Source organism: Podarcis cretensis, assembly GCF_951804945.1.
Source record: "Podarcis cretensis genome assembly, chromosome: 8".
NCBI lineage: Eukaryota > Metazoa > Chordata > Lepidosauria > Squamata > Lacertidae > Podarcis > Podarcis cretensis.
Genome location: NC_137177.1, coordinates 21,603,962 through 21,620,142, shown reverse-complemented (window position 1 = coordinate 21,620,142; position 16,181 = coordinate 21,603,962). Strand labels below are relative to the sequence as shown.

The 16,181-nt window shown below is 44.7% G+C and overlaps 1 protein-coding gene across 1 annotated transcript in view; it reads right to left on the bottom strand.

Annotated features, from left to right (window-relative positions):
* Positions 1-12,285, bottom strand: part of DYRK1B (dual specificity tyrosine phosphorylation regulated kinase 1B) — a 33,538-nt gene extending 21,253 nt beyond the window's left edge. Inside the window, exon 1 of the mRNA XM_079989075.1 lies at positions 12,120-12,285. The gene's annotated coding sequence lies outside the window, so the exon portion shown is untranslated. The remainder of the gene's footprint in view (positions 1-12,119) is intronic.
* Positions 12,286-16,181: the final 3,896 nt, after the last annotated feature.

Here is a 16,181-nt window from a genome sequence, read left to right as displayed (position 1 = left end):
TCCCCACCTATAATATGCACCCCAATCTCTTGACCTTTTCCTCATCTAACTAGTTCTTGCCTCTCCTCTGAATTCTCTACAGCATGTCAAAATAATTTTTGAATTCTAGTACCTGTAAGGTACACAGTATTCAAATAACACATACTGTTGGAGGCAGTATGCCTCTGAATACTAGCTACTTGGAATCATAAGTAAAGAGAGGGCTACTGCCCTCATGTCCTGCTTGTGAATTTCCCACAGTCATCTGGCTCATCGCTGTGAGAACAAGAAGCTGGACCAGATGGACCTTCCTTATGATCCAACAGGTTCTTCTTCAATTCATATGTTCTTACTATTAACTCCTGATATAAGTCAAGTTTCCACTGTCCCCTGCTGGCATAAATTTACTTGCCTCCAATAAATCAAAAGTTATTCAATGCTTCAAAGCATTCTCAAAAACCATGTTCCCCCAATTGTTGAGGCATTGTTTTCCCATTCATTATACTGCAGCATAGAAGGTCAGAATAGTTTGAGGGGTGTAAATAAAGAGACAGACTTCTCGTTTTCAGCTTTACCTCAACTTTATTGTACTTTTCTGACCATCTGTTCAGGTTCTGGTGCCTTCAGGACCTGGTGAGCCCTTCAAAGTTCTGCTTGGGAAGAAACTATGTTTTCCTCACCAACTTGCACAAGTGTGCTATCCATATCTATGCTGAAGTAGTGTATTTGCTAAATTTCCTTACTTGATCTGGGGAAAGTGTTTGCAAGCTACGAACATGCACTGGCTTCAACCATGGAGGGGATATCTCCAATGCCTGGTCTCAAGGGAAGCTCTAGGAGGACTGGATCTCTGGGGGGTGGCATTTGTTCTATAGCTTTAAAAGCTGCAGCAAAAGCCTTGGTGGTATCTGAGAAACATTCTACATACAACATTTTGTGATGCAAGTCCTGCATCACAACACAATTAGAGGTAGAACTGTTGGGCTCTTGACTAGAAATTTGAAGCTTTATGAGGAAGGCATAAAGAATTCCCAGTTACATGCTATATTTCAGGCACCCAGTCAGAATGGTCATAGCTTGAAATACTATCAGTCCTGAAAGCTCTTGTTTGCTCTCTAGACCTTCAATGTGACAGACCCCTTCATTAACTCTTGGTGCACTGCAGAAGCAGATCAGGAGAGCTAAGACCTCAAAATGTCTCATGCTAGTGACCCACAGCTGCAGAGAAAGACTAAAAAGCCTGGTGGAAGACCACTGCTCTCCCAATTAAACTTTTAAAGAGTCATTTTTGTGGCATATTCTATTTTCCTTATGCAATCAACTCCTGGGATGAGAAGAGGTTATATCTCTTCAGGAGGAAAGAAGATACCACCATTTCTTCTCTCTGGAGACAGAAGGAAATGTCTTCACCCAAGTTCCCCAGCTGGCTCCCTCATGAACAAACAGTTCCAGTAGGAGAATTCTAGTTTGCCCATTGGCTGATTTCTGTTTAAGCTCCTGTGTCCTGTTGCTATAGCAGGGGCACCCACCAAAGCAGCCCTGGCCTGTGTCCTGTCTCATGTCCACCCTATACCTCTATGATCGGAGCACACCGGCAGGTAATGATTAACATCTATGACTATGCTATTGCTTGTGCTGGTGCTAATATTTTATAGCCACAATTTTTTATATGCTTTGTACCATTAAGATGCTTATTGGTAAACTTGCATGATATTATTGAGTTTAGTATGTTGTGAACTGCATAGTGAATACAGTGGTACCTCAGGTTAAGTACTTAATTCATTCCGGAGGTCCGTACTTAACCTGAAACTGTTCTTAACCTGAAGCACCATCACTTTAGCTAATGGGGCCTCCTGCTGCTGCCGCGCTGCCAGAGCACAATTTCTGTTCTAATCCTGAAGCAAAGTTCTTAACTCGAGGTAATATTTCTGGGTTAGCGGAGTCTGTAACCTGAAGCGTATGTAACCTGAAGTGTATGTAACCCGAGGTACCACTGTACAGTTCAATAGGTGCAATGTAATAAAAAACATGCAAACAAAATGCTTGGCCTTCTGCAACAAATTCAGAAGGGGGATAGAAGCAGCTCAGTGGCATGCAGACTGAAAGGGAGGGTCTCCTATCAAGTAATCTGAGGTTTACTAGCCCTAATGTGTGCTAGAGCTAGGTTTTCCAATTAGGCCTCCTAAGGGAAAGGAGGGGGATAAGAGTTTATGGGTGCAGTTTTTGGAATCTGCCACAGCCAAATTACTGCAACAAGGCAATTCCTTCCAACAACCAAGAACCATAAAACAGATTACCAGATGAGAGATCAATTTAAAAACATTGATAGCGGCAGCACAAAATAGTTGTCTGAGGAAACAAGGGGGCTAAACGATTACAATGTACACTAACTGCTGAAACGAAAAGAACCCTAACGTATTTTCAGACATTCATGGGGCGGCCCTATGATTTCTGAACATGTCAGCACTATCAGCTCTACCACTGCAATGGCTTCTGATGGAACTGTACAGCAACAGCCGCCCAGTCCCTACACAAGGAGAATGCACAACAAGCTTTTTGAGACTGTGTGTGTCCCTTGCCAAAGCAGTTTCTTGCTGTGCGGCGGGGGGGGGGGGGGGGGGAGCAGACTGGGGAGGGGCTGAGAAGAGGAAACATGTTACTTGCTCTCTTTGCAGCAGAGGAGAAATTAGCCAAGAAGCTGCATTTCCAAACATGTAGGGCTACCTAGGGGAGTTTCATTCCGTTAGCCCACCCTGGCATTGTACGTCACTGGCACAGAGCCAAGCCTGCACTCCGCTTCCAGGCCACAGGCTACACATTAACCCTCTGCTTGGTCCCTGTTCTGCCCTGCAGATTTCCACCAGGCAGCAAATTCAATCCCCGCCTCTTCACTCGCTTCTGTGCAGTGGTTCCTCTGCCATGGCAACAAGCTTCTCATTGGAGAAGCGGAGCTGCCAGGGAACCAATGGGAAGCCAGGCGGTGTTGCTAGGTTCTCCGGGATGCAATGGGCTGATTATGCCCAAACAAAGCAAGAAAGAGGAGAAGGCGAGAGTCTCCAAAAATACCTCGGTAAAGAACTGGCTCTCCTTCCAGGAACAGGGGCTAGAAATAACCTGCAAAGGGAGACCCAGCAACAACAGGGCTCATGGTGCTGGCACGATGCCACAGCCACTCACGGCAGTCGTGATCTCTCCTGTTCAGTGACTCTCAGAGCCAGCTGGGTGCAAAACTCTCCCCCAGTTCAGAATCCCATGGGGTGCTTGAATTGAATTTCCTATCTGTCTCCATCCTTCGGTGTAACTGGCAAGGCTAACATAAAAGGCTGCCTGGCCTGGCTGCAATTCCCTAGCTGTGCCTGCCTTTTCTTTTGCCAGCCACAGGGCACCAGGTATCCTCAACAGAGGTTCACTGCCACAGTTCTACTAGATCAGAGGTTTTGGACATTTCACGGATTCCTTAAAAAGGACAAGGGTAAAAAAAGGCTAGGTCTCCACGTACAACTCGACTGCCTTGCACCCTAGTCAAAAACCTATAATCTACTGTCAAGGTTCTAGCCAAAGGGTCCTGAAATGAGTTAGGAGCCTCACTTTTATTTAAGCCTAGGTGCCTACTAACCTGTGTTGCAGGTCTGCATTTCTTTGCCATTTTTTTTCTAACCAACTGGGCCTAGAGACTCAACTCAAGCTACTGGAGGTGTGGAAATAAAGAAAAAAGGTCAGGCAAACCCAGTCTAAATTAGAGCCTTCAGAAATGCTCAAAAACTTAAGGCAGCAAACAGAACCTTTGCAGAAAATTCTAATGTCATGTGATCCAATGTGGAAGGATGCCAGCTACTTGTCTGTCCTTAGAACAGGGGTGGGGAACCTGCAGCACTCCAAATGTTTTGGACTCTGAACACTCATCAATCCCAGCCAGCATGGCCATTGGACACAGATGTTGGTAGCTGTAGTCCAACAAAATCTGAAGGGCCACAGGCCTTTCCCTGACTGAAGAAAAACATCTATCTATGATTTACATCAGAATGCCACAGAGTTCATTATAAACCTGGGAACTTTCAGACTACTGTCACCTTAAACACTGAGCACTGAAAAACATCTTGTTTGGCAAAATGGCATCTTTCTTTGAGGTGGAATCTATTCCATGTTCCTTGAGAGCTCTTTTCCTCATTGCAACTTAGTTATATTCCCAGACAAAATGTGGCCAGAATGATTAGGAATCCCTTGTGCTGAACTTCATTCTAAAGCCATGGGATTAAAGCATGTAACTGGCTCATATTTATATTGGGCAAAAAGAACTGAAGAGTTAACTGCCACAGTTGTGAAATTAGATGGGCCCTGAGTAACATCTCAGGGAGGAAAGGAAGAGCAAAAGAAAACCTGTTTATAAAATTCAACACATATCAAGCGAGGCCAGAGAAGACCAATGTGGAAGGATTAAAGTGAGGAAAACAAGACTCCACTGAAAAGTATGTCTCAGGGACTTTAATGGAATGTGCCTCCAAGAGTGCTGAAGATAGAAGCTAATGTTGAAATCATAAGAACACTTATTTGGAACAAGTTTCCGTAAGTCTATGAGCCATACTTCTGAGTAAAAGGTAGGGTATATAGAGATGATTCAGGGCACTGTCACAAACATTGCAGGGGAATATTATCATCACAGACCGAAGTGAGTTCAGAGCATAATAATATTTTCAAGATAAACACTGTATTACTGGTCATGAGGATATCATACAGCAGCAAACACAGTGCAAGTGAAAATACTTAAGCCTAGAATTACTGCTCGATTTCTCACTGAATTACATACATGGAAATCTCACAAATCAAGTGCACAGAACTAAGACTGTGGCAGGAGGAATACTATGCAGCAGACTGCTGGCAGTAATATGGGTGACATGGATTAACCTACTAGTCATGTTTGGGTGTGAAAGATCCTGCCTCAGTGAAGAGGCCTTGAGTAGACAAGAGGAGCTATTCAGGGTCATACTAAAGGTCCAGCCAACCAAGTATCCTGTTTCCAACAGTGACTAGATTTGGATGTCACAATATGTTTTAATGACCCAGGATACTAACAGAGAGTCTCTTCCCTCTGTTCTCCTCCAGCCATTGACAGTTTTACTGTAGATACTCTGATCTTCCATGAATGGGTTTATTATTTTTTTAACTCAGTATTACTAGAGACTACTACTACATTCTGTGCAAGTAAGAGCCTCAGGTTTGTACTAGCATAAAATATGTGCTTGTTTAAAAACTACTCAGCACTCTCCAGTTTTATTTAGTATTAAGTCAATGGACAAACCTCATTACATATTCAATATTCTAATCTAGTTTTCTCTTTCTGACCATGGTTCTTATCAATTTAGCTTATGCTCAATATTCACTTCTGAAATATGAGGAAACTAACAGAGCCTAGGACTTGCCGATCAGAAGGTCGGTGGTTCGAATCCCCGTGACGGGGTGAGCTCCCGTTGCTTGGTCCCTGCTCCTGCCAACCTAGCAGTTCGAAAGCACGTCAAAGTGCAAGTAGATACATAGGTACCGCTCCGGCGGGAAGGTAAACAGCGTTTCCATGCGCGGCTCTGGTTCGCCAGAAGCGGCTTTGTCATGCTGGCCACATGACCCGGAGGCCAATAAAGCGAAATGAGCGCCGCAACCCCAGAGTCGGCCACGACTGGACCTAATGATCAGGGGTCCCTTTACCTTTACCTAAGACTACACATAGTACTAAGTTGCATGTACATTGGAGAGTTATGTTAGTTTTACCAATTATTTTCCAATTCATTCTGAAGTTGTTAGCTTTTAATGTGGGTTTTTGTCAGTCGCAGTGCACCGAGCTGAAATTTTAAGCAATGACTTTCAGGTCTGTCCAAGTTCCTTTACTTACTAAGGTTGTTCAAATACAACCAAACACCTATTTTCCAGAGGCAATCACAACCTGAATTTGTTGGAAGCTTTTGGAATGTTGGGAATGGCCTGCTCTTGAATCAGAATTTCAAAGCCAATTATATAAACTCAATGATCTGACTATGAACACAGAGTTAGGGTTGTTATACATATTTCTCTTTCCTAAAACTATGGCCAAAATATTGTGAAACCAATTTTAGCTAAATGATTATTGTGGACCACAGCACTATATTAGGCTCCTAATATGACTTATTTTTCTACATTATCTTAAATTCATTCTTTTTTGACACTAGGAAATTCCCTTTCCCCATCTTCTGCAACAATGTTGAAACTAGGAGATGTGCTGACATAGTCAGTGCCATTTGGTCTCCATCTACCTTTGTTTAGAATGCAAAATCTGAACAATCAAAGAAGGCTAGGAAGGAGATAACACAAACTGAACTGGATCTACATTGTCAAATGGGACCATCACCCTTCTCCACTAACAGTTCTATTTCTCTTATAATAAAATGCAAATTTTCCCACACAAAGTTTACTACAAGTAAACATTTAATCAAATTGTGAAAGAAGGATGTACAAGAAAATAATTAAGTATGGTTAACAAGGTATTTGGGGATTTAAAGCTGGATATGTGAGAAGGAGGAGGACTGAACTGATTTCCACAGGATTTGGAAAAAGGTATTTGGAGGGCTGGGACAATGCTTCAACCAGGAACACTGGCCGATAAAAGTTAAGTAAGCATAGAAACATTTCATGAAATGTAATGATACCCAAGTAAGGTAGACTACAAGATTTATAGAAAAGACTAAAGATACTTCATCAGGCTCCTTATAGCAGTTCTGTGTAAATTATGTTCCATCTGATGGCATCCAGTTTGTCAACATTCTGTATGAAAAACTTCAAGTACAACCTCACACCCAGATCTTGAGTTCAAGGCAGGACAATGGTAAGTGGGGGAGCCATTCAGGTAGGAATTAGTCCTAATGGTTTAAATTAATTGAGAAATTATGCAGAAGGTAATTTAGACAAATAGTAAAAGGAGGCAGATGACAAGACCATCAGCATATGAGCTCTTAACTCAAAGTAGTCATACTGCCCCAACTTCCCTGTAATTTGGAATGACAGTAAGAAGCCTTCACAATGGTAAAACCAACAATGATACAGGATTCTCACAAGCCACATTGTTTCTACTCTTAATAGGTCCTTTTTTGTACTTCCAGCTTCTCCTTCAGATAGATGAAGACGCTTCCTAGTGTGCTAAATGCCAAATGCGTTATTTATGCTATGGCCGCTGAACAGTATCCATCCTATAGTTTCAACAAGAGCTCAAAAAGAACTGAGAACAGAGTATCAACAAATGTATGCAAGCCTTAACAACAACACCTTCCTCTTCTTTGTGGATTTTCTGCAACCAGTCTTTTATCAAATTAACACAAAATGAAGTCTGTGAACTATAAAAGGATTATCCAGCTAACAATTTTGTGTTCTGCTAGCATCCAGGAAAAATAAAATAGCCTACCCAGACAACTGATGTAAAGCCTCTGATTTTTACAAAAACTTTGTCAAATGTCTTAACAGGTTCAAGAAACCTCCTTTCTATAAAACCATGGAACTTATTACTTCCATATTAAGTCTAACACCAGATCATAATGTTGTTGTCCATTCACACACTTAGGAGAAGGCTATCATTTCTCAAGTGGACGGGTCATCTTTCAACCTCAGCTTTAAGAGGTCAAACTCAGAGCTGCTTGTTTACCACCTGAGAACATTTCAGTTTCTCTTTGAGAACGTAAACAGAACAGACAGTGCCATGTTTCTCATTCAACTTACTTTTACTCTAGTATAGTGATCATCTCACTGATTTTTTGCCACTGCAGGGACAAGGAACCTCCAGCTCATGGCCCTAATTAGGCCCAGAAGTCCTAATTTTGCCTGCAAGGCCATTTCCTCCAAACCATACCGATTTGTCCCACTTCTAACATCATATTTGATGTTAGGTAAAGGTATGGCTGCCATCACTTTGAAGTCCATTTGCAAGCAGCATGTATTGAAACTGTTTGGAAACGGATTTCAAAGGTGAGTCTCTTTCAAGTTGTCACCTTTCCGCATGACAGCCCCTGCACATATGTCACAAGTTGGCCTGCAGGGGTGGGTGGAGAAAGGAGTTCCCCACTTCTGGGCAGCTGCCACATCCAATACAAGCCATGAAGGAAACAGATATTTTGGTGCCCTTAATGTACCTGGTGGCTGCATCAGATGCTGTGGTTGCCTATGAAAAACCATGCAAAACTTGTTCCACTTTCTAGAACAGTAGCCATAGTAGTCTATCACTGCAAAGATGTCAGAATTCTGCAACTAGCACCAGGTGAAAAAGGCTGTAGGCAAAAGTTTGCCCTGCAGTAAACTCATTCTAAAGAGGTCACAGAAACAACATGAATTTGCAGCATGTGCCTTGGACTGCTCATTTCAATCACCTAAAATGATTTATGCTTACAGAGTTATGTGATGTACTTGCTCTCAGCTTGTGACATGTTGTGGTTTGAATTTTCATGGATTGATCTTATGCTGATGTACAGATAACCCCACCTTGTGATGGTGAATAAACGAGGTGGCCTTGGGGTCCTTCAGCTCCATGGTTCTATAAAATTATGCTTCTTGAACATCTGGAATATCTTTCATCAAAGCCTTATACAAAGTTGTGAAAATACCCATTTTGTAATCCAATAATTAATTTGTCTTTTTTTTTATGTTAAATCACATTTTGTTGCTCATAGCTATCTTGTATTTTGCCAAGACTCAAAGAGCTTCTCTTTCCTTCTTTACTGTCCTTTTCAGCTAAGAACAAAGTATTTACTACATCCCAACCATGTCACCTTTCACTGTACTTACTACCAAGGGTCATCTTCCACTGAACTACTACTGAGGTTTATGAAATCATCAACTTCTATCACAAAATAACTTCCTGATCCTTATCTGTACCGTCCACATCTAACAACATGTTATCAGTAAATACCATGGTATCAGTGAGCAACCACAGGAAGTGCCTATAGCATTGTAACCTTTCCATGTCCCCAGTGGCACTTTCAGTCAGTGTGTAAAAAACCTGAACCCCAAGTGTGAAAGGCTATGCAACTTCAAATAACAAGCAAGCAAACAACCTACACAAATATTCGACCCATCCAAAATCCTGTATCTGGACATTCTGGGCAAATCAGAAAAAGTGAGACACCTATCCGCTCAGCCTCCTCAGCTGCAGAAACAACCAGTCCCACAACTTTTTATGCTCCTGAGCTATTAGTGCACCCTAACAAGGAAAGGAAGCCCCTATTCTTCTACCTAGTTTACAAGAGTCTGCAACATGTTATCCAATGGTCCTTTCCCAAAGGCTTCCATTCTAGAGGAGAGGAAAAGATTAATTCCACCATGGGTTTCTTAGTCTCCACTCACTTAGCACGACATAGTTATCTCACAGGTTTCGGTAATGCTACCTCTTACAGTACTGTATAGGCTAGACTAGGTGAAGAAAATACTCATGGCTTCACAATGGCAGCAGGGGTTTTGCAAGAGCATAGGGCAGACTAGTATGAAATCAGGCATATGCTGAACTTAAATACTGCACAAATGTTGCCTACTAGTGACCATGCAGAAAAAATGCATAAAGTTCATCCAACATTCTTAGTTTCTTAAAAGTTGTGCTCACTCATAAATGAGTTAATATACTATGATTACACCTGAGATAGTACATGTCCCCACATTACTGCAGTAGTGCGAGTCTGAGAACAAGAAAACTTATTATTCAAAATCAGGGGCTAACAAATAATTGCCAGTGCTGTACAGATGCCACAAATTCCTATCTCAACCTTACTTACAGGTTCAACTCAGGCAAAGCTAGAGATGCAAGTTATCTAACCTGACATCCACATCAACAACTATGAACAATTTCTGAACCTACAGAAATCTGGGTCTCTTACTAAAGTTCTATGAACCAATACAGGGGTTTTCAGAAACCAACTGCAGATAAGCAGATTAAATATTTTTTGTATTTGTTTCTAAGAATTACCTCATTTGTAAATAGCAACAGGTACCACAAATATGCATAGACGGAACTGCTCCAGGAAACCAAAGGAAATCTCAATTTACGCAAAGTTGCGATTAACTGGACCCAAGTAAGCTGGCACATGGGGTCATAAAGCATTGAGGTCATAAAGACAGCACTGGTAAAAGCAACTACCATCCAGATTACAGAATTAAACAAATTCCATCACAAGGTGTAGGTACGTATATGGAAAACAATTATATCCCATCAGTTTTATTTGTGAAACATCTACAGCACAATCCTATATATGTTACAAAGAAGTCCCCCTGTGTTCCAATGGTTTGTGCTCATTGCAGTTAGGGAGCAACCTTACTACACATAACAGCACTTATTTCAGAGCAAACATTAATATGATTGCGCTGATTATTTCTTTATAGATAGTATTAAATACCTGGCGTCAGCAACATCCTGGAGCAAGGGTTCTACAGGTTATCTGTATTGTCAACTTAAATCTCTTTTCCACTACCTGCTCTTACCATTCATAGCTGCTGCAAATGATATCATTGCAACTTATTACTGAAATTATGCATGATGGCATTTATGGTATTAGCATAAGAAACTGCGGCAGGGAGGGGGAGAGAGATAAGATTTTTTTTTAAAAAAATAAAAGATACAACACACTATAATAATTAGTGCTGTGCCAAAGGTTACAAATACCATGTACTGATTTATCCTCACCTGGGAGGGGAAGATTGAGAACATAGGACACATTATGATGAGGGCAGTTTATGAAGGTTGTGTATTCTAGGTAACTTTCTCCAGAGAAAGGAAGAAAACTCAAGTGTACTATTACACCACAATAGTTGAAATGCTCACAGCATGATTGTGGACAGAGGGATATATCCTTGTTTATGGGGCTATCCCAAAATACAACAAAAATATAAACAAATTCACTTCCTGGAAGGAGTAAAATCCCCAAAGGGATCAACCCACATCTCATTTAAGCCAATGGAGTAAACTCTTTTAATTTTTAAGGCCGAGCTTTACCCAACAGGTATCTTGATGCAAGAAGCCCCATTATCAATCATGGTGCACAGTGGAGCAACATTTACCTACTTTACTAATTTATGGTAATCCTAGCTCACCTGAAGTTAAAAGGGCTCATCATTTTAACCACCTTGTACATGTATAAATTAGTATAGATTAATTTCATCTAGATTTTTTTTTAAAAAAACCCACCCACTCAATACACACATATGTTTGAGGTTAGCAGAACTCAGTGATTTTCTCATCCAGAGGCATTTGCACATCACAAATGCCCAAGAGATTTGGGGTGGGGGGCGAGGAGAGCATCTTAAGGACTACTGGATTTACTGGAGCCTAAGCTTCGGTGGTTTTAATATTTAATACCAATCGAATATCTGATACCGTTATATTGCTATCACAATAATGAGCATTTGATATCGCTATTAGATTGCCACAGAAATCTTTTTTTTTTTTGAGCCCAACGACGAAATAAAATAATACACTGAAAAGGCGCCACAAGCCTGAAAACAGTGTGTGGTGGTGCTTAATGTAATAAAGACTAACACGGCTGCAAGAAAGAAAGACGAAGGGAAGGGGGGGGGGAGAGAAAAAAGATGGGTCTTGTCCATCCATGCACCACCAGCAGCAGCAGCAACGATCAGAGGAGGAGGAGGATGTGGGAACTCAGTAAGGAAGGCCGGGCCTATCGGGGAGGAGAAGGCAGAAACGGGCGGCTGCGCTGCGGAGGGCAGAAGTTTTGGGGGAAGGAAGTGGGAGAAAAGGCGGCGGCGGAGAATCAGGGTGGGGTCGGGCGGCGGGGAGGGATGAGGGCGGGGCGGGGCGGCCCGGCCGGGAGGACGAGCGGGGTCCCGCCCGAGGCGAGGCGAAGCCGGGGAAGAGCCGGCCAGGGGCGGGGCCTGACGAGAGAGGGAGAGAGTCCGGCTCCCTGGGAGAATCTGCCCGCCGCAGCCGGGATGAGCTGAGGAGAAAGGCGGGAAGGATTGGACGGGTGGCGGTTGGGGGAGGGGGGGTGGGGAGGAAGAGGAAGGCGCGACGGCGCCCGCCTTTCTCTCCCTCCCCTCCGTCCCTCCCTCCCCTCCTCTCTCCTTCCTCTCCCTGGGAAGGGCCCGGAGGGCGGTCGGATGGGGAGCGGCAGGCAGGCGGGCGGGTCTCTTACCTGAGGAGGCGGCTGCGGCCCGCGGCGTGTTTCAAAGCTGGGGCTGAGGAGGAGAAGCGCGCTGGGGGCGGGGCGCGGCAGGCGGGCGGGTTGCGCCCCCACCCCCAGCGCAAGGGGCGTACTCCGGCGGCTGCTCCGGCGCCGGGATTTCCCAGTAATGCAACAAAAAATGGCGACCACAACAAACCGCCTCCGTTGCCGCCGCCGAGCGCATGCGCCCCGCCGGCGTGGCCACGTGAGGCAGCGGGCCGGGAGGGGGAGGGGGAAGAAATGGACGCGCGCCCGCGCGCGCTCTTTCTCTCTTCAGGAGCGCGTGCCTCTTTCCCTTTCGACGCTCCTCCCTCCCAAACGGGTGTGCGCATGCGCAAGTGTCTGCGGGCCGCCGTGTGTGAGTGTGTGTCTATAAGGCTCCTTCCCTCCACCCCACCCTGCGCCTCACTCACGTCCCTTTCCAGAATGGCAGCCGCGAAGCTCAGAGCCGTTCTCTCGCTCTACGTGACACAGAATGAGAGGGTAGAATTCTGGACCGTACCACTGCAGATTGAAAGGAAGGGGGTTGGTGTGGGTGCTCCCTATCGTTTCGTACAGCGGCGCGGTTAGGTAATGCTAAGGCTTCTGGGCGCAGTGGTCTTTATACATCCCTCCACTCCTCTTTAGATGGCAGTGTGGATTACAGTACTCCAAAAAACGTAGCAAGACAGTCCATCTGCATTTGGGGACCGTCCTCATTTTTACTGAGGGGTGCCCTAGATTTGTGCCCCAAAGCCTAGCACCCGTTGAATGCTTTCCCAGAGGATAGCGGAGGGGAAGACTTAAGAGCAGAACAGAAGGGCAATTTGAAACCTTTCTCCCCTAGTCCTTAGTGATATTTGGCCGTGGTAGAGCACCTGCTTTGAATGCAGAAGGCCCTGTGTGCAGTCCTTCCGCAGGCAGGGCTGGGGAAGCCTCTTAAGTTCCTTACGTTCACCTTCTGCATACCAGAGCAGTGTGCTGACATCACCTTGGTGGCATGGAGATGGTACTGCCGATAGCAGTATTTTAAGGAGCACCAACGATAAAAAATATCAGGCATTTGGATTTGTAGGTCAGGGAAGCATTTGAAATGACACCCCCCCTCAGTTGGGGATGCTAACTGCATGGTGCAGCGCTTAACAGTACTAATCCTGCTACATGTGGGAGAAGTCCTGTTACATGTGGGAGAAGCCTACAATGCAGCCCCTGTGATGGGAACTATCACTAGGTCAGGGGTCGGCAACCTGCGGCCCATGGGGGTCGTTTAGCCAGCCCATGAGCTGCCCGCTCAGCGAGTCCATGTGCGCTGCACTAAACCGGCATGGGGACTTGCTTTTGCGGTGCCAGAAATCACGCCTGCACAGACGCTGGGAATCACGGGCGCGCTCGCTCATGTGTGATCCGGCCCATGACGGGATCTCCACTGGAGTGAACCAGCCCAGGCAAGGTAAACCTTGCTGATCCCTGCTCTAGGTGCTATCCAGGCAGTACAGACTACAGGATGATGCTGTGATGCAACATTCCACAGCTCTGGAGAAGTTTCCTTCATATCCAGTACTGGGATGCTAGTCTAGGCTTAACATGCATAGTAAATTTCTAAATGCCCCATAGAATTTCATGTTTGTCCGATATATGCCACCAAAGATATGCAATAATCCAGGATTTTTTAATGGGGCAGAGTGGTGCTGGTGTGTACTGAAACCATACCATCTAGGAGAAACATCTGCCACCCAGCCCAAAAGAAACTACAGAGTCATCCAATTTTTTTAACATCAAACACCATGAGATGTCCCTTCCCCATGCCCATCTATGTCTTGCCTTCAGGACAGAGACCCATCTGATTTTATATCACGTCTTTACTGAGGCTGGAAACAAACTTAAAGAGATGAGTACCGTACTTTGGTCATCTCAGGATCCCAATATGTATTTTACAAGCATATGTATGCAAAATCAGATTTCTAGAGCTAACTCTCTGGTCAGTTTTACATAATGAATGTTGGCCATTATATTGCCTTACAGCGCAGTCATATTTCTCTTCTCTGTCCACCCCACATCTTGCCAGCCTCCATTTTTCCTCTTACACCTAGTTGAGTTGTCTTCCTCAATTTAAAAACATATCCTAAACAACTTTTTTTAAATGGTGCTGATGTTGGGTGTGACCCATTTTAGGCTGTGAACTGCCTGTAACTCCCAAGCTACCACTTGAAGATGAAGAGTACAGAAGTAGAACTCATCCTGGAATCCTAGAACTGTAGAGTTGAAAGAGATTTAAAGGTTCAACTAGTCCAACACCCTGCAATGCAGGAATATAAACTAGGCCATACATGACAGATTGCCACTCAACTGCTGCTTAAAGACCTCCAAGGAAAGAGCCCATCACCTCTCACAGGAGTCTGTTCCACATTCAAATGGCCCATACAAAAAGAAAGTTATTCCTGATGTTTAGTCAGAATCTCCCTTCTTGTAACTTGGATGCATTGATTTGGGTTCTAGCTGCTAGTGCAGGAGAAAGCAATCTTGCTCCATGCGACAGCCCTTTAGATGTTTGACGATGACTATTATTTCGCTTCTCAGTCTCTTTACCAGGCTGCTGTTGGCATCAGTCTGTCTTGAAAGAGAATGGAGTGTGCGTCCAGGGTTGAAATCAAACTGTTGGAGAGTCACAGCGTCCACTGTGGATACAGAGACTGGTAACTTGCAGCTGCTGCCTCCTGCAATGTTTTTGCTGTGTTAGCAGCACCAAAATGTCCTCTCTGGGGTGCAAACCTGGGCAGTGTGTATGGAGGTCCTAGGCTGCTCAGAAGACACCCCCCCCCGGCTTGCTGATGTAGTCCAAAGGAAAGCAGCACAATACATCAGGCAAAAGCTTGGCTGCAGGAGTTGCTGGAAGGAGGCATACAAGACACCACCCAACTATCCGGGGCCCCCACTCTGTATTGTGTAGGGTTTTACTCCTTAGCCTTTTCTTCTCCTCAAGATATTCCACAAGGCAGCGGAGGTGTAGGATCAGAGTTTCCTTCTCCTAGATGGGCTACCTTCCCAGGTTGACGAGCCCCATGTTCCTTTACTTCCCTCTACTGCCTGTGTAGAAACCACCTTCTTGACCGTTGGGCCCACTATTGGTCTTGTCCACTTAATGTGCTGAAGCCTGTCTTCACGTGCAGGGCAAGTCCCATACCCACTGAAGGTTGGAGACCCAACAACTACCCTCATTTGGTTTAGCTGGCCAGTCAAAGCCGTTCCCCAGGGTCTGGCCACTGGCATACGCCAGCAGCTTCTAGGAGCCACAGGTGAGAACACAGTGCAGGGTGGGGACCAAAGATGGACAAACTACCCCAGAAGGTGCATGCGTGGCCCACCAGAGGCACTATCCCTCCTCTAACAACCCATACACCCTTTACCTAGTTCCCTCAGCTGCTCCTCAGAAGGCTTGGTTTCCAGACCCTTGGATCATCTTGGTGACTCTCCTCTGCACACCTTCCAGCTTGTCAGTATCCTCCTTAAACTGTGGTGCCCACAACTGGACACAGTACTCCACATGTGGTGTGACCAAAGAAGAATAGAGCAGTACTATGACTTCCCTTGATCTCGAAACTATGCTTCTGTTCATCCAGCTTAAGCTATGTGCTACTGCATCACATTGTTGACTTGTGTTAAGCCTGTGCTCTACTAAGACTCCTAGATCCTTTTCATATGTACTACCGGCAAGCCAGATGTCCCCCATCTTATATTTGAGCAGCTGGTTCTTCCTGCCTAAGTGCAGAACCTTACATTTGTCCCCACTGAAATTCATTTTGTTAGTTTGGGCCAGTTCTCCAATCTGTTAAGCTCATCTTGAATCCTGATCGGTCTTCAGTGGCACTGGCTGCCCAGTTCGATGTGTTCTGCAAATTTGATGAGCACCCCCTCAATTCCTTCATCCAAGTCATTTATAAAGACATTGAACAACAACGGGCCCAGGACACAACCCTGCGGCACCCCACTTGTTACAGTCCTGTACCAAATACATATTAAAAGGAGAGACTTTTACAAGCTGCTACACTAATTCTG